At 40.8% G+C, this 26,690-nt stretch overlaps 1 protein-coding gene and 2 long non-coding RNA genes across 14 annotated transcripts in view; 2 read left to right on the top strand and 1 right to left on the bottom strand.

Annotated features, from left to right (window-relative positions):
* The window catches only part of LOC107973482 (uncharacterized), a 49,534-nt gene extending 34,696 nt beyond the window's left edge, over positions 1-14,838 (bottom strand). The window contains exons 1-2 of the long non-coding RNA XR_001715814.4: positions 14,690-14,838; positions 13,977-14,015 (exon numbers count right to left, since the gene is read on the bottom strand). This is a non-coding gene — a long non-coding RNA (uncharacterized LOC107973482). The remainder of the gene's footprint in view (positions 1-13,976; positions 14,016-14,689) is intronic.
* A 2,923-nt stretch (positions 14,839-17,761) lies between these two features.
* On the top strand, positions 17,762-22,271 carry LOC134807905 (uncharacterized). The gene is made up of 3 exons (XR_010149496.1): positions 17,762-18,119; positions 21,443-21,650; positions 22,087-22,271. It is a non-coding gene; the product is annotated as an uncharacterized LOC134807905 (long non-coding RNA).
* Positions 22,272-25,784: 3,513 nt separating this feature from the next.
* The window catches only part of EHBP1 (EH domain binding protein 1), a 364,085-nt gene continuing 363,179 nt past the window's right edge, over positions 25,785-26,690 (top strand). For 5 of the 12 annotated variants that reach the window (XM_063789818.1, XM_054678447.2, XM_054678444.2 and 2 more), the window contains exon 1: positions 25,785-26,036. The gene's annotated coding sequence lies outside the window, so the exon portion shown is untranslated. The remainder of the gene's footprint in view (positions 26,037-26,690) is intronic. The other 7 variants (XM_054678441.2, XM_054678436.2, XM_054678439.2 and 4 more) reach the window with 3 other exon arrangements.

The raw sequence follows: 26,690 nt of genomic DNA, 5'->3' as shown, positions 1-26,690 counted from the left end.
TCTGTAGGTTGCCTATTCACTCTCATGGTGGTTTCTTTTGCTGTGCAGAAGCTCTTTAATTTAATTAGACCCCATTTGTCAATTTTGGCTTTTGTTGCCATTGCTTTCAGTGTTTTAGACATGAAGGCCTTGTCCATGCCTATGTCCTGAATGGTAATGCCTAGGTTTTCTTCTAGGGTTTTTATGGTTTTAGGTCAAACGTTTAAGTCTTTAATCCATATTGAATTGATTTTTGTATAAAGTGTAAGGAAGGGATCCAGTTTCAGCTTTCTACATATGGCTAGCCAGTTTTCCAAGCACCATTTATTAAATAGGGAATCCTTTCCCCATTTCTTCTTTTTGTCAGGTTTGTCAAAGATCAGATAGTTGTAGATATGCGGCGTTATTTCTGAGGGCTCTGTTCTGTTCCATTGATCTATATCTCTGTTTTGGTACCAGTACCATGCTGTTTTGGTTACTGTAGCCTTGTAGTATAGTTTGAAGTCAGGTAGCGTGATACCTCCAGCTTTGTTCTTTTGGCTTAGGATTGACTTGGTGATGCGGGCTCTTTTTTCGTTCCATATGAACTTTAAAGTAGTTTTTTCCAATTCTGTGAAGAAAGTCATTGGTAGCTTGATGGGGATGGCACTGAATCTGTAAATTACCTTGGGCAGTATGGCCATTTTCATGATACTGATTCTTCCTACCCATGAGCATGGAATGTTCTTCCATTTGTTTGTATGCTCTTTTATTTCCTTGAGCAGTGGTTTGTAGTTCTCCTTGAAGAGGTCCTTCACATCCCTTGTAAGTTGGATTCCTAGGTATTTTATTCTCTTTGAAGCAATTGTGAATGGGAGTTCACTCATGATTTGGCTCTCTGTTTGTCTGTTGTTGGTGTATAAGAATGCTTGTGATTTTTGTACATTGATTTTGCATCCTGAGACTTTGCTGAAGTTGCTTATCAGCTTAAGGAGATTATGGGCTGAGACAATGGGGTTTTCTAGACATACAATCATGTCATCTGCAAACAGGGACAATTTGACTTCCTCTTTTCCTAATTGAATACCGTTTATTTCCTTCTCCTGCCTAATTGCCCTGGCCAGAACTTTCAACACTATGTTGAATAGGAGTGGTGAGAGAGGGCATCCCTGTCTTGTGCCAGTTTTCAAAGAGAATGCTTCCAGTTTTTGCCCATTCAGTATGATATTGGTTGTGGGTTTTTCATAGATAGCTCTTATTATTTTGAGATACGTCCCATCAATACCTAATTTATTGAGAGTTTTTAGCATGAAGGGTTGTTGAATTTTGTCAAAGGCCTTTTCTGCATCTATTGAGATAATCATGTGGTTTTTGTCTTTGGTTCTGTTTATATGCTGGATTACATTTATTGATTTGCGTATATTGAACCAGCCTTGCATCCCAGGGATGAAGTCCACTTGATCATGGTGGACAAGCTTTTTGATGTGTTGCTGGATTCGGTTTGCCAGTATTTTATTGAGGATTTTTGCATCAATGTTCATCAAGGATATTGGTCTAAAATTCTCTTTTTTTGTTGTGTCTCTGCCAGGCTTTGGTATCAGGATGATGCTGGCCTCATAAAATGAGTTAGGGAGGATTCCCGCTTTTTCTATTGATTGGAATAGTTTCAGAAGGAATGGTACCAGTTCCTCCTTGTACCTGTGGTAGAATTTGGCTGTGAATCCATCTGGTCCTGGACTCTTTTTGGTTGGTAAGCTATTGATTATTGCCACAATTTCAGATCCTGTTATTGGTCTATTCAGAGATTCAACTTCTTCCTAGTTTAGTCTTGGGAGAGTGTATGTGTCGAGGAATTTATCCATTTCTTCTAGATTTTCTAGTTTATTTGCGTAGAGGTGTTTGTAGTATTCTCTGATGGTAGTTTGTATTTCTGTGGGAATCAGTGGTGATATCCCCTTTATCATTTTTTATTGCGTCTATTTGATTCTTCTCTCTTTTTTTCTTTATTAGTCTTGCTAGTGGTCTATCAATTTTGTTGATCCTTTCAAAAAACCAGCTCCTGGATTCATTAATTTTTTGGAGGGTTTTTTGTGTCTCTATTTCCTTCAGTTCTGCTCTGATTTTAGTTATTTCTTGCCTTCTGTTAGCTTTTGCATGTGTTTGCTCTTGCTTCTCTAGTTCTTTTAATGGTGATGTTAGGGTGTCAATTTTAGATCTTTCCTGCTTTCTCTTGTGGGCATTTAGTGCTATAAATTTCCCTCTACACACTGCTTTGAATGTGTCCCAGAGATTCTGGTATGTTGTGTCTTTGTTCTCGTTGGTTTCAAAGAACATCTTTATTTCTGCCTTCATTTCGTTATGTATCCAGTAGTCATTCAGGAGCAGGTTGTTCAGTTTCCATGTAGTTGAGCGGTTTTGAGTGAGATTCTTAATCCTGAGTTCTAGTTTGATTGCACTGTGGTCTGAGAGATAGTTTGTTATAATTTTTGTAAAACATTTGCTGAGGATAGCTTTACTTCCAAGTATGTGGTCAGTTTTGGAATAGGTGTGGTGTGGTGCTGAAAAAAATGTATATTCTGTTGATTTGGGGTGGAGAGTTCTGTAGATGTCTATTAGGTCCGCTTGGTGCAGAGCTGAGTTCAATTCCTGGGTATCCTTGTTGACTTTCTGTCTCATTGATCTGTCTAATGTTGACAGTGGGGTGTTAAAGTCTCCCATTATTATTGGGTGGGAGTCTAAGTCTCTTTGTAGGTCACTCAGGACTTGCTTTATGAATCTGGGTGCTCCTGTATTGGGTGCATATATATTTAGGATAGTTAGCTCTTCTTGTTGAATTGATCCCTTTACCATTATGTAATGGCCTTCTTTGTCTCTTTTGATCTTTGTTGGTTTAAAGTCTGTTTTATCAGAGACTAGGATTGCAACCCCTGCCTTTTTTTGTTTTCCATTTGCTTGGTAGATCTTCCTCCATCCTTTTATTTTGAGCCTATGTGTGTCTCTGCACGTGAGATGGGTTTCCTGAATACAGCACACTGATGGGTCTTGACTCTTTATCCAATTTGCCAGTCTGTGTCTTTTAATTGGAGCATTTACTCCATTTACATTTAAAGTTAATATTGTTATGTGTGAATTTGATCCTGTCATTATGATGTTAGCTGGTTATGTTGCTCGTTAGTTGATGCAGTTTCTTCCTAGTCTCGATGGTCTGTACATTTTGGCATGATTTTGCAGCGGCTGATATCGGTTGTTCCTTTCCATGTTTAGCACTTCCTTCAGGAGCTCTTTTAGGGCAGGCCTGGTGGTGACAAAATCTCTCAACATTTGCTTGTCTGTAAAGTATTTTATTTCTCCTTCACTTATGAAGCTTAGTTTGGCTGGATATGAAATTCTGGGTTGAAAATTCTTTTCTTTAAGAATGTTGAATATTGGCCCCCACTCTCTTATGGCTTGTAGAGTTTCTGCTGAGAGATCCACTGTTAGTCTGATAGGCTTCCCTTTTTGGGTAACCTGACCTTTCTCTCTGGCTGCCCTTAACATTTTTTCCTTCATTTCAACTTTGGTGAATCTGACAATTATGTGTCTTGGAGTTGCTCTTCTCGAGGAGTATCTTTGTGGCGTTCTCTGTATTTCCTGAATCCAAATGTTGGCTTGCCTTGCTAGATTGGGGAAGTTCTCCTGGATAATATACTGCAGAGTATTTTCCAACTTGGTTCCATTCTCCTCATCACTTTCAGGTACACCAATCAGACATAGATTTGGTCTTTTCACATAGTCCCATATTTCTTGGAGGCTTTGCTTGTTTCTTTTTATTCTTTTTTCTCTAAGCTTCCCTTCTCACTTCATTTCATTCACTTCATCTTCCATCACTGATACCCTTTCTTCCAGTTGATCGCATCGGCTTCTGAGGCTTCTGCATTCTTCACGTAGTTCTCGAGCCTTGGTTTTCAGCTCCATCAGCTCCTTTAAGCACTTCTCTGTATTGGTTACTCTAGTTATACATTCTTCTAAACTTTTTTCAAAGTTTTCAACTTCTTTGCCTTTCGTTTGAATTTCCTCCCATAGCTCGGAGTAATTTGATCGTCTGAAGCCTTCTTCTCTCAGCTCGTCAAAGTCATTCTCCGTCCAACTTTGTTCCATTGCTGGTGAGGAACTGCGTTTCTTTGGAGGAGGAGAGGTGCTCTGCTCTTTAAAGTTTCCAGTTTTTCTGCTCTGTTTTTTCCCCATCTTTGTGGTTCTATCTACTTTTGGTCTTTGATGATGGTGATGTACAATTGGGTTTTTGGTGTGGATGTCCTTTCTGTTTGTTAGTTTTCCTTCTAACATACAGGACCCTCAGCTGCAGGTCTGTTGGAGTACCCGGCCGTGTGAGGTGTCAGTCTGCCCCTGCTGGGGGGTGCCTCCCAGTTAGGCTGCTCGGGGGTCAGGGGTCAGGGACCCACTTGAGGAGGCAGCCTGCTCATTCTCAGATCTCCAGCTGTGTGCCGGGAGAACCACTGCTCTCTTCAAAGCTGTCAGACAGGGACATTTAAGTCTGCAGAGGTTACTGCTGTCTTTTTGTTTGTCTGTGCCCTGCCCCCAGAGGTGGAGCCTACAGAGGCAGGCAGGCCTCCTTGAGCTGTGGTGGGCTGCACCCAGTTCGAGCTTCCCGGCTGCTTTGTTTACCTAAGCAAGTCTGGGCAATGGCGGGCGCCCCTCCCCTAGCCTCGCTGCCACCTTGCAGTTTGATCTCAGACTGCTGTGCTAGCAATCAGCGAGACTCTGTGGGCGTAGAACCCTCCGAGCCATGTGCAGGATATAATCTCCTGGTGCTCTGTTTTTTAAGCCGGTCGGAAAAGTGCAGTATTCGGGTGGGAGTGACCCGATTTTCCAGGTGCCGTCTGTCACCCCTTTCTTTGACTAGGAAAGGGAACTCCCTGACCCCTTGTACTTCCCGAGTGAGGCAATGCCTCGTCCTGCTTCGGCTCGCGCACCCACTGACCTGTGCCCACTGTCTGGCACTCCCTAGTGAGATGAACCCGGTACCTCAGATGGAAATGCAGAAATCACCTGTCCTCTGCATGGCTCACACTGGGAGCTGTAGACCGGAGCTGTTCCTATTCAGCCATCTTGGCTCCAACCCCCCCAGGAATATTTTCTTGAGTGAGTTTCTTAATCCTGAGTTCTAGTTTGATTGCACTGTGGTCTGAGAGACAGTTTGTTATAATTTCTGTACACCAATAACAGACAAACAGAGAGCCAAATCATGAGTGAACTCCCATTCACAATTGCTTCAAAGAGAATAAAATACCTAGGAATCCAACTTACAAGGGTTATGAAGGACCTCTTCAAGGAGAACTACAAACCACTGCTCAAGGAAATAAAAGAGGATACAAACAAATGGAAGAACATTCCATGCTCATGAATAGGAAGAATCAATATTGTGAAAATGGCCATACAGCCCAAGGTAATTTACAGATTCAATGCCATCCTCATCAAGCTACCAATGACTTTCTTCACAGAATTGGAAAAAACTACTTTAAAGTTCATATGGAACCAGAAAAGAGCCCGCATCGCCAAGTCAATCCTAAGCCAGAAGAACAAAGCTGGAGGCATCACGCTACCTGACTTCAAACTATACTATAAGGCTACAGTAACCAAAACAGCATGGTACTGGTACCAAAACAGAGATATAGACCAATGGAACAGAACAGAGCCCTCAGAAATAATGCTGCATATCTACAACTATCTGATCTTTGACAAACCTGAGAAAAACAAGCAATGGGGAAACGATTCCCTATTTAATAAATGGTGCTGGGAAAACTGGCTAGCCATATGTAGAAAGCTGAAACTGGATCCCTTCCTTACACCTTATACAAAAATTAATTCAAGATGGATTAAAGACTTAAACGTTTGACCTAAAACCATAAAAACCCTAGAAGAAAACCTAGGCATTACCATTCAGGACATAGGCATGGACAAGACCTTCATGTCTAAAATCTTCAGCCCAAATCTCCGAGGAGGGACCAAGACAAATGAACAACTTCTTGATAATGGAAGTGATTTATTGGTTTCCAGTATGGACTCCAATTCAATTTCTCAGTAATAGCAGATTGGGTTTCTGTTCCTCCTACTGAAACTGACAAGAAAGAGTGAAATTGGTAGGTTAATTCCACAAACACCAGAAAATTCTTATAAACAACTTAGGTAATAATTAGCTCAAACATTCTTCCTTCAATATTTACATCTGCAGGTCTCAACAGGACACACTGATATGTTGCAAGCAACTTCATACCAATCATAGTAGAAGTATCAAAGTTCGCAAGTGATTCACTTTTAACAATAAATCCGAGAACATTTAAGGTTATCACAATAATATCACAGTCACACGTTTGCATTTCCATGTGCTTCTTAAGAGAAAAGGCAGGGGTAGGTTACAGAGATGGAGTCAGGAAATGCACATGGGTCTGTGTTGCTCATGCCAACACTGATCTTGTATTGTCACAGAAAAAAAAAAAAACAGAGAAGGAGAGAACTGCCTTACATCATCAATTTTCTTGAAACCTTTTATCATATGAAGGTAAAACTAAACCTTGCTCGCTCAACTTCCTAATTTTAGGCAATGATTGGAATTCAGTTTAACTTACTGTCTAACCCTCATATAGCAAGGAATGTGGACCTTGAAGACTTATTCACCGCTAAGGTTTTATGAGTATTGTGGTGAAATGAGGCATGGCATGGAAGAATAGTATAATCTGGACAAACTGTGGCATTCCTGGTAAACCCCAAAGGGTGGCACCACCTTGGTGAGGTCACCTCAGGCCAGTCTTGCAGACTGAGATACTCACCATTGCTAGGGCTCTGGCTCTTTTCAGACTGAGACAACTGACTTGAGCTGCTGTCGAAACTTTCAAGAAGTTGCTGTATAATGTTATTCACTTACAGATGTTATTCACTTAAAATGGAGGATACTTCTTTCCAATTACTAAAGCTGCTTCTTTCCTGATCTCATAATACCCGGAGAATTGAATTTATGATTGTAAGGTTGGGTGGGAAACACGGAGTCAGAGAAAAAAGTGGAGAATGATCTTAAGAATATCGTCCAGGCCATGATGAGGTATGTAGAATTATCCTTGACCCACAAGAGAGAATACTTCTTCAGTTACCAGACTGAGTGAGTTCCCAGAAGCTGAGCACACTCTCCTCTGAAAAGTGCTGGACAAACTTTGCCAATTTCTTACTCTTAGGGTCTCCTTTTTTTGTGCTCTGAGCTTCCTGAGTCCCTTCCATTCAAACAATTGGTTCAGTTTCAGGAAATTACTGTAACAGTTAGGGTTCTGTGGTTATGTATAATAGAAAGTGACTTCAGCTAACTTGAGCACAAAAGTGGAATTTATTGGAAGAAGCTGAGAACTATTACAAAATTGAATGAAAAGCTGAAGTCCCAGATCTTTAAAAGAATCCATGGAGCTGCTCTGAGGATGCTTGCTACTTGGTAGGGGGAAGCAGACACTTAAATAAAAAGAAGTGCGAGGTAGGTGAGTGCAGTGGCTCACGCCTATAATCCCAACACTCCCGGAGGCTGCTGTGGGAGAGTCACTTGAGACCAGGAGTTTGAGACAAGCGTGGGCAACGTATTGAAACCTCATCTCTAGAAAATTTTTAAAAATTAGCTAGGTGTGGTGGTGGAGCTATGATTGTACCACTGGACTCCAGCACTCTAGCCTGGGTGACAGAACAAGATCTCATCTCTTAAAAAAAAAAAAAAGCAATTAAATGTGGTAATATCACTATAGAAATATGCTAAAAATAAAAGGAATTACAAAGGAGGGATTGGTCAATTGTCCCTGGTAAGGGGTAGGGATAAGTTTCAAAGTAAAGAAAGGCTTCATAGTGGAGGTAATATTTGAGTCAACTCTTAAAAGTAGATTACTTTTAAGTAATCTTATTAGTAGAGTTGATGTTTGCTTGATGGCCAAAGAAAGAAAAGGTATTCAAGGCGCAAAGACACAGAGTTGTGAAAGAGTATGGCATATTCAAAAACATGAATGTCATTCCATATACCTTCAGCGTGGCTTGGTGATGTGGAGTTTCATGAGAAAAATGAGACTGGAGAGGGAGCAGAAGACTGACTGATCACAAAGAACCATGTAGCAATAAACTGTGGTCGTAGAAGAGCAGTATCAGATCCAAAAAATAAGTTTTATGTATAAAACTTCTACAAACAAGAAACTTAAAAAAAAAAGGACTCATAGAGATTATTTTTCCCTTCTTCCTTCTTCCTTCCTTCCTTCTTCTTCTTCACTCTGACAACTGATTCCCTCCCCACCAACCTTCCTGTTCCCCATACACACAAATCTACAATCATCCATGATATTTCATGCCCACAGTTGTTTTTAAAATCTTAGAATAAGGCCATCCTTACAAAGTAATCTCATCAAGACTGATCAGACTTCATCTCCTTGAGAACCATTCTCTGAAAATCTTACCCTGGTAGCAGAAGATTGTGACAGTAATAATTTGAGCAATTTCCAGTAGCTAATTTCCCTTGGTAAGAAAAAATATTAAACCTGCTTCTCTAATCCATACTTGGCCTCCAGATATGTTCAAACTAGTTCTTCCAGCTGGAGCTACAGAGGGTAATTCATAGAGCCAAAACTAAGTCTCAGACTATTCTGGACTCTTTTTCCATCATCCTCATGGATATGGTAATGTAACATGTGGCACATCCAGACATAAATAAAACTTGGGAAGGAAGAATTCTGAAGGATTTTGTCCATTCTGGGCACAGGAATCTTGACCATAATAGTGAGTGTGCATTCAGCTCAGGTACCTATGAAATTTTAGAGTCTTTTAATTTTGGAATTTATGAAGACAACCAATGGATTTGTTGAGAACAACTAAGTCCTCTTTCCGAAATGAGAATTTAATACTTAAATATTTTCTCATATACAGTTAAATGTAGTAAAGGGTGTTTTGTATTTAATATATTATTTATTGTGTATTCCGCAGTCTTTGTCCTTTCCTTACTAAGGAACTAGAGAAAGCCCCTAATTAGTATGGCCTAAGAACTGTTCTTGTTCTTGTAGGTTTTAGAAATCCTCTTGTCCCAGCTCTCTGTGCTAGTATTGCACTTCTCTTTTTGAGGCCTTCACTTCTTTTTATTTTTTCTCTTTTATAAAAAGAAACAGGGTCTTGCTGTATTGCCCAGGCTGGTCTCGAACTCTTGGCCTGAAGGGATCCTCCTGCCTCAGCCTCCCAAAGTGTGGGGATTACACGGATGAGCCACTGTGCCCAGCCCAGGACTTTAGTTCCAATGGCAGGTTTATAGGTTTTGTTTATGGGTTGTTTAAAGTGCAGTCTTTAAGTTTTTGCTGGTTGTTTTCTACAGAAGGCTTTGCTTTCTTTCAAAATGCTCTGCAAAATGCCAGCTGCCTGCTTTATTGATTGGCAGGAATGGTTACATGTTGCAGCAGCTTTCTTTCTATCTGTCTCTCTAACCTGAATGTTCTGGGGTCACATTGTGTCTGTACCAGTTGTGTTCTCTGATATAGAAAATAGGGAGTAGGAGGACTGGCTGTCTTTCAACACCGTTGTTGTCCCTATTTCCCTTTTTCACATTGCCTCCCTTCCCCCAATAAATAGCAGCTCTTAACATTTTGCCCAATAGGATATAGCATTAATATCTCTGCTAATAGAGAAAATAAATAAAACCAAACACTACTTTTAATTTTGTACATGATTATAATTAAAATCTCTAATAAGGACGGGATTTTTAAGAAGACCCTATGATTGTTTGTAAATTTTGATTCTCCACACTATTTCAGATCCTTATTACCATAGTGCTTTTCAACTGTGGCAGATGGCATTTTCCAAGCATGGCTGCAACAATATCTCCCATCCCACATGTTCTTCTGTAATGTGGCACTGCTACCTTCCATCAAGAGGTGGCTATTTCTCCACCCCCTTGAACCTGGAAGTCCCCATGCTTTCTTTGACAACAGAATACAATGGAAGTTGTGGTGTACAGGTTCTGTGCATAGCCATGAATTGGCCTGGCAGTTTCAATTCCTGTCTCTTAGAAGACAGCTGCTGTGTAAGAAATGTGACAACCCAGAAATCACCATGCTGTGAGAATCACAAACCACACTAAAAGGCCCTGGAGGATGAGATGCCACATGGAGACAGAAAGAATCCAAAGATACCTGAAGTGCTGGACAAGGAAATGAAGAGGCCATCTTGGACATCCAGCCCAACAAAGCCTTCAGATGGCATCATGACTGTTACTGCATGAAAGACTCCAAGCAGGAACTTCCTGGCTAGGCCTAGTCAACCAACAGGACCAAGAGAGATAATAAAGTGTTGCTTTTAGCCGCTAAGTTCTGGGGTGGTATGTTAAGCAGCAGTTAATGGCTGGAACACAACCCATGTTGTCTACAGTGGAGTCTAAGGGGAATCTTCTTCCCAAAGTTTAAATGGAGTAGCTCTGTTTTTAATCTATTTCACATTTTGGGGTTCTTCATAAGAAATTATTTATAAAAAAGTAGCTCCATGTCTCAGAAAGTTTGACTATCACTCCATAGGTAATTGAGAGTTGGCTAAATAAATATGGGCCACCCTTGCAGACCATAAAAAGCATATTGTGACAGCAAATATTTCCTGACTAGATTGCTTCAGACAAATATATTTAGGCCATTCTGAATGGATGTGTATTTTTATGTGATTTCTAAAGCCCTATCAAAGGATTCCAATTCCAGTTTCTAACACTCCTCACCATTAGGAAATCCTTTTTCAGAGACTCATAGACTCTCCACTATGCTCTACTGCAACCCCTGCCCTTGTTTGAGTTTAAAAAAAAAAAAAAGAAAAGAAACTCATGGCATCTCTCTTAGTGATCTGGACTGTAGCTCTTGGAAGAGAGCAAAAACTACTTTCCTTGGTGTCATTGTCTTGTGTTAGGCATAAGATGATGAGAAAATGTGTCTTAATATTATTTTAATTGGAAATAATTTCTTGTAAAATTGTACACCTATGGCCCTGAGCTTTGCCTAAAGCATTTGAAGTGCCCTTGCCAATCAACACCATTTTTACTTCAACACTTAACAATGCTATTTGTAGAAAGATTTCCTTAAAGGCTTTCAGCGTGCTCAGCTAAGAGCGGTGTTTTTAGTCTTGCTACACTAGTGTGCTGGTTCCTTTTATCATTCAGACCATCTGTGATGAAGTCTATTTTGTTAACTCAGAAAACCTCAATTTCTGTGAGACTTTAAAATGAGGCATTAACATATTTTTATGGATTGTGCTACCATTATGGTTTTGGAGACTTCTCATCTCTGTTATTAAAAAGAAAAATCCTGCCATCTAAGCTTCTCATAAGAAACTATTTTTACATTCATAATCTTTAAAGATGCTTATGGAAAGAAGTGCTTTGAACTCTTTCAGTAAGATTTTAGTTCAGCCTAAAGCTTAACAATAATGTAATTTGAGTGAGGGTGGCTGATCCCCACCTGTCAGTGATGCTTCAGGAAGATACATAAATCACAGCCAGCATCTCAGCTGAAACCAGTTTAAAAATTCATGCGGCTAACAGTCATTCCTGTGTGATCTGGTTTCTTAATACCTTATTACACCCTGCATACTGGGATTTTAGGCCTGGAATGTACCTTTAAAATTATCTTATTACACCCCTTTCTTCTATAGATGAGTAAACTGAGGTCACAGATTGTGACTGGAAAGCATACTTTCTTTCCACTATCCCTTTGCTGGTCAAAGTGTGCTTGGACCAATAGCACCGCCTAGGAGCTTGTGAGAAATGCAGGGTCTTGGGCATCCCACCAGACCAATTGCATCAGAATCTCCATTTTTATAAGGTCTCTACATGATTCCTATAAGTACATTCATGTCTGAGAAACCCTGCTTGATACCACATCTGTTTCCCAAAAGCAGTGCAAGGCTCTGTAATCCAATCAATCCAGATTCAAAATCCAGATTTTCCACTTTCTAACTAAGTGAACAAATTACACAACCTCTCTGGTCCTGCTTCCTCGGTAGTTAAATGTGGGTATTAATACCTACTCTGAAAGGTCATCATGGGTTTAAATGAAACAGTCTTTATATAGTTCCTATTCAAGTGTCTGAGGATAGACTGCTCAATAAATGGAAACTGCTGCTATTGCTGCTACTATGACTACAACTATCGCTCCTTTGCTTCTATTGCTGCTGCTGCTGCTACTGTTGCTCCTGCTGCTGCTGCTCCTGCTGCTATTAGTACTTCTACTGCTACTACTGCTATTGCTACTAGTACTACTGCTGCTACTACCACGGCTCTTTGTATCATTGCTGCTACCACTGCTGCTTCTGCTTCTATCACTAATTCTACTGCTATTACTGCTAATAGCTGCTGCTGCCACCACCATGGTTATTAATATCTCAAAAAGGGAAAGTAACCTTTCAGACATTGACAAGTGTCCAAAGTGAAACTGAAGCCCAGGTACACCTCCTAATTTCCCGTCTGCTTTAAGTATAGCTAAATACTAGAGCCAACATTCTTGTTTAAGGCCTTTTCAATCCTTGGAGTAAAATGTAGAAAAAGGAGACAGCTTTTTAAAGATTTCTATTTAAACCTCCTGGAACAGTAAAGTCAATTTGCTCAATTCCGTGTCTTCTCAAACCATTATAGCTTCAGTGGGTCTGAGTTTCTTCTAGGTGGCAGCTTCTGTTTCCTTTAACTATGGAATACTGCCTTTCTCTAATTTTGCTTCTGGCTTCCAAAATATTTTCCACAGAAAGTTTTACTGGATCTGATAGTACATTTGTTTTCTTAGAAAACAGGATATATGTTAAACTCTGAGGTGACCTACTAATTTCAGTCTTTGTCCTTTCAGCACTCAGCCCTATGCTTAGATGTACTCACTTTTCCTTGCTTATGTGACCCCATTTTGAATAATTGTAAAGGGGGAAACACCCTCATTGTATACAAATAGAATTTTGCCATTTTGCAAACTGAGATAGATGTTGATTTTCTTTGAGGTCCCAGAATGACTTCTAATCCTTGTTCTTAGAACTGAACATATGTGACTCAATTTGAAAACAATGGCTAAAATGTTAACCTCTTAGCTCCAGGTAGACTGGATTCCAAAAAGTTATAGATCCTCTGGGTAGTGGAATAGCATATTTGTTTGGAATGCACCCAAATATCCTAACAAGATTTGTGAAAGCATTTTGCAACCATTGACACCTAACCACAAAATGTCTTCACATGCTCAACTAGTGACGTGTAAACAGAAGAACAGGATTGTGTAGCAGAGCCAGTTTCAGGCAGCCCCACAACAGAAGATAATGCATTTCCACACTTTGTAAGAAATGGCATGGCCTAATATGAATGGACACCATGAAAACTGTGCATCTGAGCACATGAGTGGGCTCTTCAGTACCAGTGGAAATCTAGGATGAAATGGAAAGCCCTTGAACAAGCCATGGTAGAAATGATACAACCCAACCTGTTACGGAGGTGAAAAAGTGCTGGGCTTTCCATCCCTAGGAGGCTGAGACTGCTTGGCTACTGCTAGGAGAGTACAGCGATGGGTATCTCAGCATGGGGTGGCATCTTGTGCTTGCTCAGTTTAGCAAGCACTGTGCCTTGTGCTTGTAATGAACACTTAAGCATTTGAAGGATCTAAATGAATCAGAAGATCTAGTATATATTTCTCAAAGCCCTCCCCCTTGCTCACTTACAAATTGGCTAAATTCACAAACAAGCTGCTTTATCAATTCAAGGAGCCTTGCATCACTCCAAGTGAGCTACAAGTCTTAGATGTAAATAAGAAGTTTAACATTTTCTGAGTGGGAATATAGATATAGAAATATACTGTGCTGTCCTGAATTCCAAAGGTGGCATTTCCCACTATCAAAAAAGGTTTAAATTATTTAAAAAATAATTTAAAATTATTTATTTATTTACTTATTTATTTTTAAGCACTTACATGATACTAACCAAACACTATTTTAAGCACTTTACAAATATTAATTCACTTAATACTCACAGTCATCTTTACTAGGAAGGTATTACTCTTGTCATCATTCTATAGAGGGGAAATAAAGTCATAGACAGTTTAAGTAACTTGCCCAAAATTACACAGCTAATAAATGCCAGGATTGGAACTCAAGCACTTTGGCTCTAAAGTCTATGCTATCACTTACTATGCTACATTATGAGGTTATTATTTTGGAATTTTCTTTATACTTAACTAGTAGATAAAATTTTTAGCTTGCAATACTAATGAAACCGTGATGGTGAATTCAACAGTTGAATGTGCTAATTATTGGAGCTCTGCATATATAATATATAAGCTATAGGCTATATTTTTAATATCAAAGTCTTTATTCGCTAACTTTTTCAGTTTACAAGATTATGATAGCTTTTCCTTTTAGGATCATGTGTTATTATAAACTAAAAATATAAAAAGCAAGCTAAGCACTATTTTAAAAAACATCCTAAAGGTACAATGCAAGGGACCAGGTACAAATGCCCAGAACCTGCTAGAGATTTGTAAGAAATCATTTAAAAGAGACTGGAAATACATTATTTGCCTGTTGAACACCTCAGTTCTTCCTTTCCATGCTGCTATTTGCATGAAAATTTGCTGCTTAGGTCAGGGCTTATGATAGGTTAGAAAAGTTTCCAATAGCCGAACACAAACCCAGGAATCAAAGTCCCCCAAATATACACAAAGGAAAAAACACACACACAACCTACCTAATCTGTAGCCAGAGTGCTTCTGGGCCATGGAACCACCCCATTGTGCCTTGGCCACTCCAGCTTAGAAACCAGAGTGTTGCCATGGTGGCAGGGACCCAACCGTGAGGGCTGGTTTCAATACCCAGCAGCTGTTCACTTCAGAAAAAGCAGGATGGCAGCCCACTTCTGAATGAGCATTTTTCTCTAGGCTTTGACCTGACCTGAATATTGTTTCTCATTGAATTTCCTTTTATTTATTTCTTTTTAGATATCAACTTTCCTTGAACTTTTCCTGTCATTTGTGTTGCAGTTGGCAGAACTACAGAACTTCTCCCTTCTGCAAAAAATGTGTTTTTTTTTCTTTAACCATTTCTAAGTTTTTCCCTGTGTTGTCTTTATCTCCCCCACTTCTATATTTTACACACACACCTGTGCCTCATTATATGAAGACCCAGGACAAATTCATCAGGTTTGTTTATTCCAAGAAGTGTGAAGGCCCCAGGTAGCCCCCTAAAAAATCCCTCCATGACTCACCTGACAGCCGAAATTTGTCCTATGAAACTTTGGAGCTGGATTAGAAAATATGACCCTTTACTCTCTTCATTCTGGCCATGGTCATAGAATCTGTGTTTAATCCTAAACACATTCTCAATTCACACTTGATTCATAACCTGCTTTTTTCTTCTCTTTGTTTACATGTTGGCAAAACATAAGGAATGTAAAAATATAAAAACTATTATGAATTATGAGCCCTGCTCACAAGGATTGTAGAAAAACTGTTCTTGATGCAAAAAGGAGCTGCACTATATTTAAGGTGAATTTATCCCCCTCCAGCTCTAAAGGAGTTTGGAATAATTTATAAATGAGGTTGTACTGCTGTTGAATATTTTTCTTAACTAGAAACAATTTGTTTACAAGTTGTTACTAAAGACTGTCAGAAAAAAATGCTTGTGGACATGGTATCCAAAAGGCTGACAGAACCCAGAACTTGCTTGGTATTCATTTGAGAGCTCATCCAACATTATCCTGCACAGTGTATAATTACTTGCATGTTGGGAGCCAAAAAAGGGAATGTAACCCTGTGAGTGTGTGTTTATACTGAAAAGTTGGAGAAGCAAAACAATTCAGCAGCATTCTTCATCCCAACATCTGGGAATAATTAATTTGCTTGCTATGATGTATAACATGAAGTTGATAACGTTGCCTGAAGCTCTGCATTTAGACCATTTGCCTTATTTAAAGCTTTCTGCTTTAGGGTTTAACACTGTGGCTAATTTTAGTAAATCTTTTTCTTTTTATTCCTGAAATGCTGTGACAAGGAGGAACCTTCTGCTTATAGTTTCTTGATCATTTTCTTTTTGCTCTTATTGTCAATGTGTTCAGGAAGCTGACACTCACAAACTTTGCCTCCTTCTTCCTCTGCAGTGCAATGCTGCAAGAAAAAGTTCTAGAAACTGAGGCCCTGGAAAATGTCATTGGGTTTTTACATCTCTCTCTCTTCTCTCTCTCTCTCTGTCTCTCTTTCTCTCTTTCTCTCTTCTCTCTCTCTCTCTCTCCTAAACACATATTTGAGCTCTGAAGAGTTTCTCTGGAATAGAGAATGTGTTTTTGTTCCATTTTACAAATCTTAGGCTAGGATACTGGAGACTGTCATGTGAGACTCTCAGTATATTACATATGGAAGGTATTGTGACAAGTTCTGATGGTTTATGTTAGGTGCTACATTCCCTTGATTGTGACTTTTAGAAAGAAAGCACAATATAAATACAATGTCATCTTATTGAATCTAACAGTTCAAGGTGGTACAGGGGGCTTTTCAGTCCCAGGGCTGTCTCCTCCAGTTTCTCACTGAGGCATGCTAGAGTGAAACACAGTTGTTACTCTGACCTTAGTTTGTTTAATTTGGGATTTCAGAATAAGAGCAAGTATCTTATTTTTATTGGCTGAGTGCTTCCAGCTTTGAACAGTGCTAAAAGTTTTCTATAGCACTTTTGAAAGCTCATATTTCACAACATCCAGCTATTTTCTTTGGAATCCTGGTGAGAAACAAACTGAGGAACTCCCAATATAGTCAGGCTGAGACTATCTCATTCCCCTCTGTCTTTTCTTAAGACTTATCGCCACACTTTGACAACTGTTTCACATCACTTGTGCCCTGTATTTTGGGATTCTTTGGACTAAATTATATGTTGTTGTCCTTCATGGTGAAAAATGATAACTTCTAGAAAAATGATAACTTTCTATTTATATAGATAGGGGTTGTACTCACAAAGAGTAATGGCCTGAGGGCTTGTCCTCAGCCCAGCACGCTCACTGGCCCGAGGGAGAAGATGCTTGGGCAGGGTTGCTGCTTTTGCTCATCTGCCTCTACACTCACAGTCTCTGCATGTTGTGACAGCTTCCTGCTTCCTCCTTCAGAGCTTAGAAGCAGGGACTGGACCTTCTTATCGGTGTCTAAGTAGTCATGCCATAGCTTCCAGATGCCTGTGCATGGGCCAGTGACTGGGTTGACACTGGTTGGTTATGAGGTTTCCATGACCTGTTTTCTGATACAAAAGAAAGAAAGAAAGAAAGAAAGAAAGCTCCCTGAATACAGGGACCTTCCCTGTCATGTTTACCACCTAGAAAAATTTCTGGTGCATATCACTTAATAAATATTTGGCTAATGAATGAAAAAACAGATAAGTGAAAGAGTAAGGTGAGTTTTTCCTGATACTGAATGTATTCATTTTCAGAATATAAACTTCTGATACTGTGTCCTTCCTACCTTTTTGCTTTTACAATTTATTTATTTTTGTTAACAAAATGATATAAGTCTAAAGAGTTACTAGGAAGATTTTGGGCAAAAAGGAAGTATTAAGCAACCTGATGTCAGTTTCCAAAATTCTTGCACTGGCCTATAAAATTCAAAATTTGGAAATCACTGCCCCATGCATGCTTTTTCTTGCTATTGCCTTGTCTTTCACAATGTACATTTTCTTCATAACATTTGCCTATGAAGGGAAAATAAAAGGTTAATGCCTATGAACCAAAATGAAAAACATAATTCTAAATCCATATCACTAACATTGAGCATCCACTTTGTGCCAGGCCCTGAGGTATGCACATTCACACGCTGTCCCACAAAAGTCCTGAGAGGCATGTGTTATTACTTCCCTTTTACAGATGAAGTGACAAGTGAGCCAGATTTGGGATGATCCAAGGAAGTTATGGGTGGCGGAGGAGATCCAGGAGAGGTTAATGGAAGATGTGGGACTGAATTGAGTCTTGCTAGTCAAAGATAATTTGGCTGAAGAAGAGGATGGCATTCTGGCAAGAATAAAGATGAGGAGAAGGAATGCGCACCACATAATTTAGAACAGAGTCCAGACTGACCTGAATGGAAAGCAAGCTGCAGATAGGAAGACTGTGTGCACATAGATAATTGGACAAGATCCTCATTTTGCAGGTATTTGGTTGGTGTCTTAGTCCGTTCAGGCTGCTATAAGAGAATACTATTGATTGGGTGGCTTATAAACAATGAAATTGTATTTTTCACAGCTCTGGAGGCTAGGAAGCCCAAGGTCAAGGCACCACCAGATTCAGTGTCTGGTTCATAGACAGCTTCGTTGTGTTCTTACATAGCAGAAGGTGGTGAGGGTGCTCTCTGGAGCCTCTGTTATAAGAGCGTTAATCTCATTTATGACAGCTCCAGTGTCATGACCTAATAACCTCCCAAAGGCCTTATCTCTAAATGCCATCACACTGGGCATTAGGATTTAACATATGAATTTTGAGGGGACAAAAACATTTAGTCTATTTGTCTAAAACTTGCTGACAATTTGGCTTCCCATTCAACGAGTCAGTGTCCTTAAAGACATATTTGTCTCTTTGAATTTGTTTACTTGACTGTTTTGAGCTCCAGTGATGCTGCCTGGGAATATTCAGAAGCTGGGTGATTGTGCTCTTAACTGCCAAGCATGTTTTCCTATAAGGAAGATTCTCTTCAGACCTTAGTACACAATCTGAGGGTCTTTAAGCATAATCAGTCAATAGCTCTGTTGCTGAGTGTGCAATGTGTTCTTAGTTTTCTACAAGAGCTCAGAACTTTCCCAAAGGAGCAGAAGCCTAGCCTATTACAAGTTTCAACCCCACTAATGCATGCATAAGCTTAATATAAATATTGTGTGAGGCCGGGTGCAGTGGCTCACCCCTGTAATCCCAGCACTAGTACTTTGGGAGGCCAAGGCGGGCAAATCACCTGAGGTCAGGAGATCAAGACGAGACTGGCCAACATGGCAAAACCCCGTCTCTACTAAAAATACAAAAATTAGATGGTCATGGCTGCAGGCACCTGTAATCTAACTATTCAGGAGGCTGAGGCACAAGAATCGCTTGAATCCAGGAGGCGGAGGTTGCAGTGAGCTGAGATTGTGCCATTGCACTCCAGCCTGGGCGACAGAGCCAGACTCCGTCTCAATAAATAAATAAATAAATAAATATTGTGTGACACTAATCTTACTAGAAAGTCCTATTTTTTTCAATGGTGATAGCCTATGCATTTAAGGATATGCTCACCATATTAACTCTATGTCATCTCACTCATTGAAGAATGAAAAGTTGGTAAACTTGGCAAGATATGTATTTGTAAAGCACCTAGCTCAAAGCCACATGGTAGGTGTTGAAGCTACAATAGATTCCTATTATTCATGGATTTCATATTTAGGGATTTGCCTACACACTAAAAGTTATTTGTGGGCCAGGCGTGGTGGCTCACGCCTGTAATCCCAGCACTGTGGGAGGCCGAGTGGGGGGTGGATCACGAGGTCAGGAGATCGAGACCATCCAGGCTAAGAAGGTGAAACCCCATCTCTACTAAAAACACACAAAAAATATTAGCTGGGCATGGTGGCGGGCACCTGTAGTCCTAGCTGCTCAGGAGGCTGAGGCAGGAGAATGGTGTGAACCCGGGAGGCGAAGGTTGCAGTGAGCGGAGATCGCACGCCACTGCACTCCAGCCTGGATGACAGAGCGAGACTCTGTCTCAGAAAAAAAAAAAAAAAGTTATTTGTAACCCCAAAATGAACACTCATGGTGCTTTCATTGTCATTCATGGACATGCACAGAGCAGTGAAAAATTTTAGTCATCTGACATACACATCCCCAGCTGAGGTTAAACAAGGTGATGCTGTGCATTCTTGTTCCAGCTCTCATACTGTAAACAAGTGTCCTTTTTGCAGTCTATTTAATGCCATGTTTTTCACATTTGTGTTTTTCTTGATAGTTTTGATTTTTTTTTTTTGAAATGGACTCTTGCTCTGTTTCCCAGACTGGAGTGCAGTGGCACAGTCTTGGCTCACTACAACCTCTGCCTCCCAGGTTCAAGTGATTCTCCTGCCTCAGCCTCCCGAGTAGCTGAGATTACAAGTGTGTGCCACCACGCCTGGCTAATTTTTGTATTTTCAGTAGAGATGGGGTTTCACCATGTTGGCCAGGCTGGTTTCGAACTCCTGACTTCAAGTGATCCACCCACCTCGGCCTCCCGAAGTGCTGGGATTACAGGCGTAAGCCACTGAGCCCAGCCGATTTTGCTTTTTAAGATGGACCCCAAGTGTAGTGCTAAAGTGCTATCTAGTGTTCCTAAGCACAAAAATCACCTTACAGAGAAAATATGTGTTAGATAAGCTTTGTTCAGGCATGAGTTACGGTGTTGTTGGCCATGAGTTCAATGTTAATCAACAATATATATTAAAGTAAACAAGGCATCTTTAAACAGAAACACACATAAAACATAATTATGTATTGATTGGTTAACAAAAATGTGACAAGAGGCTTGCAGGAATCTAATCCTCTATATTCCCTAGGGGTGTTGGCTCACTATTTGCTAATCAGTGTTGTCAGTGACTTTATAGAACATAACTATTATGAATAGTAAGAATCTACTGCATTTATTATTATAGTAGTTCAAGAAAGCCAAACTGTGTGATTGCTCCCTAAGCCTAATCTAGAAAGCGTGTTGATGATATTGTAAGGTTATGGCCAGGTGTGGTGGCTCATGCCTATAATCCTAGCACTTTGGGAGGCTGAGGTGGGCAGATCACTTGAGGTCAGGAGTTCGAGACCAGCCTGGCCCACATGGTGAAACCCCGTCTCTACTGAAAATATAAAAATTAGCCAGGCATGGTGGCAGGCACCTGTATTCCCAGCTACTCAGGTGGCTGACGCAGGAGAATCACTTGAACCTGGGAGGCAGAGGTTGCAGTGAGCCAAGATTGTGCCACTGCACTCCAGCCTGGGTGACAGAGCAAGACTCCATCTCAAAAAAAAAAAAAAAAAAAAATTATATCAGGTCCTACCGTCTTTCTTCTGCTTCTGCCTTACCTGTTTCACAAAGTAATGTCTCTTCACAGTTCCCATTCAATGTAATATTTCTTCAGTTCTTGAGCTGATCTTGACTAGGGCAGAAAGTTAATAATTCCTTGGGGCTACCGTTCATTAAGCTTGTCATGAAGTCAGAACCTCCAGCCCCACTCTTGTCAGACCTAGAGGCCCATCTCAGTGATGAAGCTGTCAGGCCAGAACTTTCAGGTGTACATCACAGTCCATCATACTGGGGATCTGTGTCCAAAGATGATCCCTGAATGTCCACATCATCATTGAATCTCATTACCTCAGCATTTCCTACAACTGAGCACCCACTGTCTAACCGGTATCAACCTAGTCAAGTTTGTACTCTCACAGGGGAGACAGACCAATAATCAGATGCACTATAATGTGTTCATTCGTGTGCAGATGATGCCGTGAGAGTATGAAGGAGCGGTATTAAATCCAGCAGGAAACCTCAGTAAAGGTGGTTTTAGAACATAGTCTGGAAGAATAGGAGTTGGCCAGGCAAAGAAGAGAGTGAAGGGTATATAAAGACGTCTCAGATAAATGGAACAGCATGAACAAAGGCATGGAAGCATGAAACAACATGGATTATTCTGGAAATCACAAACATGTGAGTATTACTGGTTATAAAATGGAAGGAGATGAGAGATGGGAGATGAGGCTGGCTGGGGAGAAGCCCTGTCATGTGGCACTATTCATCATGCCACTGTCAGGAAGCCAACAAAGCAGGGTAACCCAAGATACATGATTAGATTTGAATTATACAAGGACCATTCTAGTGTGTCTGGAGAATGAGTTCGAGGAATGTCAAACTGGAGATGAGGAGACTGTTTTAAAACTTTTCCACTAGTCCTGGTGGGAGATGTTGAGGTCCTGAGCTACAGCAGCAGAGATACTGTAGAGGAGAAGTTGATTCAAATAATATGAGGTAGTAAAATCAACAGGATTTCGTGATTGTACTAGTCAGGATGAACTGGATTATGCTATGGTAGTAAATGATCCCATCTGAGTGGCTTAACACAAAAGTTTATTTCTTAATCATGCAGCATCTGCTGCAGGTCTAAGCATCTCTCCAAGGCAGCCACCCTCCATGACTGCTATCCAGGCTTCTTTGATTCGGTGATTCTACCACCTCAACATAACATCTCTGCATTCAACACAACAGTAGAAGAGAAAAGTCTCAGATAAAGAGAATCAAGAAAGAGCTTTTCACCGCCTTAGACCAGTAATAATAAATGAATTTCCATTCACATTTCATTGGCCCAAACTAGTCTTATGGCTCTGCCTAACTGGAAGTGGGTCAGGAAGTAGAGTCTCTTGTGTGCCCAGGAAGAAACGAAGAATTGGATATAGGTAGGCACTGGTGATGTCTACCACAGCCCAAGAGCATCGTGGAATAGAGATGGGCTAATCACCAGAGTGATAATGCACATGGTGGATAGAGAGGTACGATGAGACTATGATAACCCTCAGCTCTCTAGCTTCAGTGTCAGTCGGTAAAACAGGGAAGACTGGAGGAGCAGTAGATTCGAGGGGGAAATGATGGGTTTAGGGCACATGAAACATCCTAGAGTAAACGTTATATCCAGAGATGAGAAGCAAAGGTAGAGTGGGGTGGAGGGTAGTTGTCAGGCAAAGCTGAAGGCAGGTACAGGGTTTGAATATTTTAGGAGGGGCAGCAAACAAATCATGGTCATGAGTGGCAGGCAAAGCAGACAAATAATCAGGAGAGGGTGTATGGGAAGAAATGTAGACTGATGCTCAAGCTACTCTCAGCATCAGGTATACATTTGCCTGATGCTGTATTTTAAAATGTGTTGTTGAATGCCTGACCCTGCTCACAACTTTAGCTAGTAATGGGAGCCCTAGTGTTCTGTCTCTCTTCACCTATTCAGCCTGGATCCTGCTCCCGTAAACAAGCCTTCTGTCTGGAGCCTGGCCACATGTAGGCAACCTCCATTCATCCCTTACCCCCAATCTAATCATACCTTGGAATATCTTCTGCCTTTCACTAGCAAAGACCACACCATAAGACAACTGGCTGCATCCTTTAGACTCTGCTTTAGACCCTTGTCCCAGGTCCAGATTCTCATACAGGAAAGTTCCTCCAAACTCCATCCTGAGCCCCTACACACATGACTGGGCCTGGCCCTCACTCACTAGCCTCCCTGCCAACTCAAGAGAGCTGTGGTCCCAGCTTGTCATGCCGTTGGAAATTCAAGAAGGTCAATAAAAGCAATGGTTTCATGTGTTTTCCCCCCGAAAAACAATGTGTCCTTACTACCAATAAAGGATGAAATTTCTCTTAGACTTACAGAGTGGGAGGTAAATGGCATATAGGAACCACCCTAGAAGCATTAAGGCAGTCAGTGTAGGATTAAGTTTGCTCCCAGCTAGACATGAGGCTCCGTGTCCAGAGTCCATGGCTGATATTACAGAGGGACCTAGACTGGGGAAGAAAGAGTTTCCAGGAAACTCATAGTGGCTTTAGGCAATAGGTCAGAACTGCATCCTCATCCCCACTAGGAGGAAGCTGAAAATCCAAGATCAAGTCTATAGAAAGACTCAACAGGTCCCATCAGGGTCCAGGGAGGTGAAGCAGTGCCATGACCCCAGGAATGCCAAGTGTCATGGTCACACTGACGAACAACACTGTTCCAGGAGTTCTTGTCTGAACAAGAAAGTGTTAAGATAGATAGAGTCCTGCCTCCCCAACCCTTTTTCCGGGAAGATTGGCAGAAGCAAAGCAGCAGGCAAGGAAAACCCTGTTAGGGGCATGGTGCAGGGCAGATCTTCTCCAACGCATGTGAAACTTTGAGACCCAGGCTTGAGGGGATCAGATAGGCAGGCTGGCTGTTCCAGAGGCTGCCTAAGGGCAACCCTACCTGACAGAACCCCTGAAGTCTTTGAGCCTCTCTCTGACCTCTAAGAACAACTTATTCCAAGCTCCCACTATTGTCTGGGTGAGAGTGGCTACACTGGTTCAATGCCAGTGTGCTTGAGAAAAGCAGCCTGCCTGTGACTGGCAGCTCCCTGAAAAAACCGTGACAGGGGCAAGGTGTGGGTAAGAGCTAAGATGAGGCCCTGTGATAACTGCCAAAGCTGACATCTAATTATTTGTTCCAAAAGAGTAACATATCTGCAAACCATCCCAAGAGTGTTCAAGTTTATACCATTGCTTAATGCAATTAAAAAAAGGTAACAAATATGAAAACACATTGTATACTATAACACTATGAATAAATGCAGGGTATCAAGACTCTTTAAAAGTTAGTCATGTAAAAGTAGGCTTTATAGCTCAAAATTATGGAGAGGCACTGCGAGAAGTATTTTATGTACATTATTTTATTCAATTTGCCCACAACCATAGGAAGTAGGTACTGTTATTAGCACAGAGTATCCAACCCTAGTCATGCAGCTAATTGGCAGATGGCAGAGCCCATGTTCAAGCCCATATATGTGTTGATCTAAAAAATCCTCTGCAATTAAAAAAAATCCTCTGCCATGTACCATGACCATGTACTTTCCCCAAAGACTAAAAACACTGCCGTTCTTTGTTTCAAACATCCAGCTGAGCTGTCTCTTCACTTACTGGCTGCAGAGGTTATTCCTGCATCACCAGCTCTGGCCTCCACTCTCAGCCTAAGAGCAGCCTCTTGGGGGTGTTGAGGAGGGCCTGATTCTAGAGGAGGGCTCTTTCCAGTACTAAGTCCACAGTCCCCTGCTCTGACTGCTTCAAGTGCTGGGGCTTATCTGGCAGCCCTCACATTCCTTCTAAGTTCCCTAGGCAGGACACATTCCTGACTGGGTGGAAGGAAGAATTCCTAGCATTCTTCAGCCACTGTCCTCTTGGAGCTCTGAAACTCAAGTGGGATGAAGGAAAAGAAAAAAGAAAAAACCAACCTTCATTTCTAATGTTTGGAATTAATCTGAATTAAGTCCTGCTCTCCAAGCCATGAGAAGGAAAAAAAGCAAGGGATTCAGGATCAATGAGACATGTACTTGCGGAATCAGGAATTCTCAACTCTTTCTCAGTAGTTTGTAGGTCCTGTGCGGTCTTTGAATTTGACCTTCACGGTTGACAGTTCGGATTGTTTGTCATTATTATAAACGATTGCAACCCTAATTTCAGGCATACTTTGTAAACAGAACAGTCAAGACGCTTGTGTGAACATTTCCTCTCTGCGACAATAACAGATAATACTTTTATAAATGGATTTATTTATTTATCACTTACATTATCTCATTTGATCTTCACAAGAAATCTATGAGGTTGGTATTGTTATAGTCATGCTTTGCTTATCATTGTGGATAAGTCCTGAGAAATACATCATTAGGCCATTTGTCATTTTATAAACATCATAGAGGGTACTCACACAAACCTACTACGCACCTTGGCTATGTGGTATAGTCCATGGCTACACACCTATGCAGCATGTTTGTATACTGAATACTGTAGGCAAATGTAATACAATGGCAAATATTTGTGTATCTAAACATAGAAGAGATACAGTGAAAATACAGTATTATAATCTTATGGGATCACTGTATTATGCAGTCCATGACTGACCAAAATGTTGCTATCAGTGCATGACTATATTTTCATTTTTCAGAGGATAAATGTGAGCTGACAATTGAGGTGATTTGCCTGCTGTCAAACAGCTGGCAAGGCAGAGGTGGTCTGTGACCAGGTCTTCTGACTTCCCTCCACCATGTATCACTGAAGGCCTCCCATTATGTCATCACAGATACTCCAGGGTGTTAACTGGGAGGCTCCCCAGTTTGTGGGTAACATCTGACTCTCCCTCCCCAAAGAGAGACTCCAGCGAGAGACTGGGGATTTGGAGGTCCAAGTCATGGCAGAACTGGGTTGCTTGCTAGGACACAAGGTTAGCATGCCCCTGTAGCAGCAATGTGAGAATCAGAAAAGGTGACTGTGCATCTCAAGAAGCCGAATCAAAAAGCCAAGCCAACCACCTAACCAGTGATTTTCAAGGTATGAACTGGTAGGCCACAAGCATCCTCCTAATGTTCAAGAAGCATCCCCAAATATGTCTTTTCTTTGGATCTTACTAGCAAATGGTCCTTGATAACCTAGATTTTCATGTGTGTGTATGTGTGTGTGTGTAAAAGCTACTTAATAACTGCTGAGTTGTTAATGGTAGTATTTCATATTCATAAATAAAAATTTAGCATGTAACTAGAGTTTACTGGGGGCTTACCTGAGCATTCACCTGGCTGCTAGGCAATACTTGGCAATATTTGAAGAGCTCCCACTAAAAACATGCATGAGCAGATTGTTGAAATATCCTCAATTTTGGGGAAGTTTGCTTTATATTAGCATCAGTGCTGTATCGAGTTGGTTGTGCTTTTTGGTGGTTTCTATTCCTGCTTTTTAATTACAAATTACATTTCATTTACCTTCATCACCCTCTATGTTGTTTGAAGTGGGTTGTTTGGTTAACCCTACAGTAGGATAGTGATGCCTGTATAAGTTGACACAATTTATGATCTATAAGTTTTCTATGATAAAACTTTAAACCAAATGTGGATTGTAGTGCACATAGGAATCATCTAAACCAATATTGCTAAAGCAGATATTCACATAATCCTCACAAAGTGTGTTTGTGCAGCAACAGTTTATTGTTAT

This window comes from Pan troglodytes, chromosome 12 (assembly GCF_028858775.2).
Source record: "Pan troglodytes isolate AG18354 chromosome 12, NHGRI_mPanTro3-v2.0_pri, whole genome shotgun sequence".
In the NCBI taxonomy this organism is placed as follows: Eukaryota; Metazoa; Chordata; class Mammalia; order Primates; family Hominidae; genus Pan; species Pan troglodytes.
Note: the sequence above shows the minus strand (reverse complement) of the source record. Positions and strands in the feature narration are given on the sequence as shown.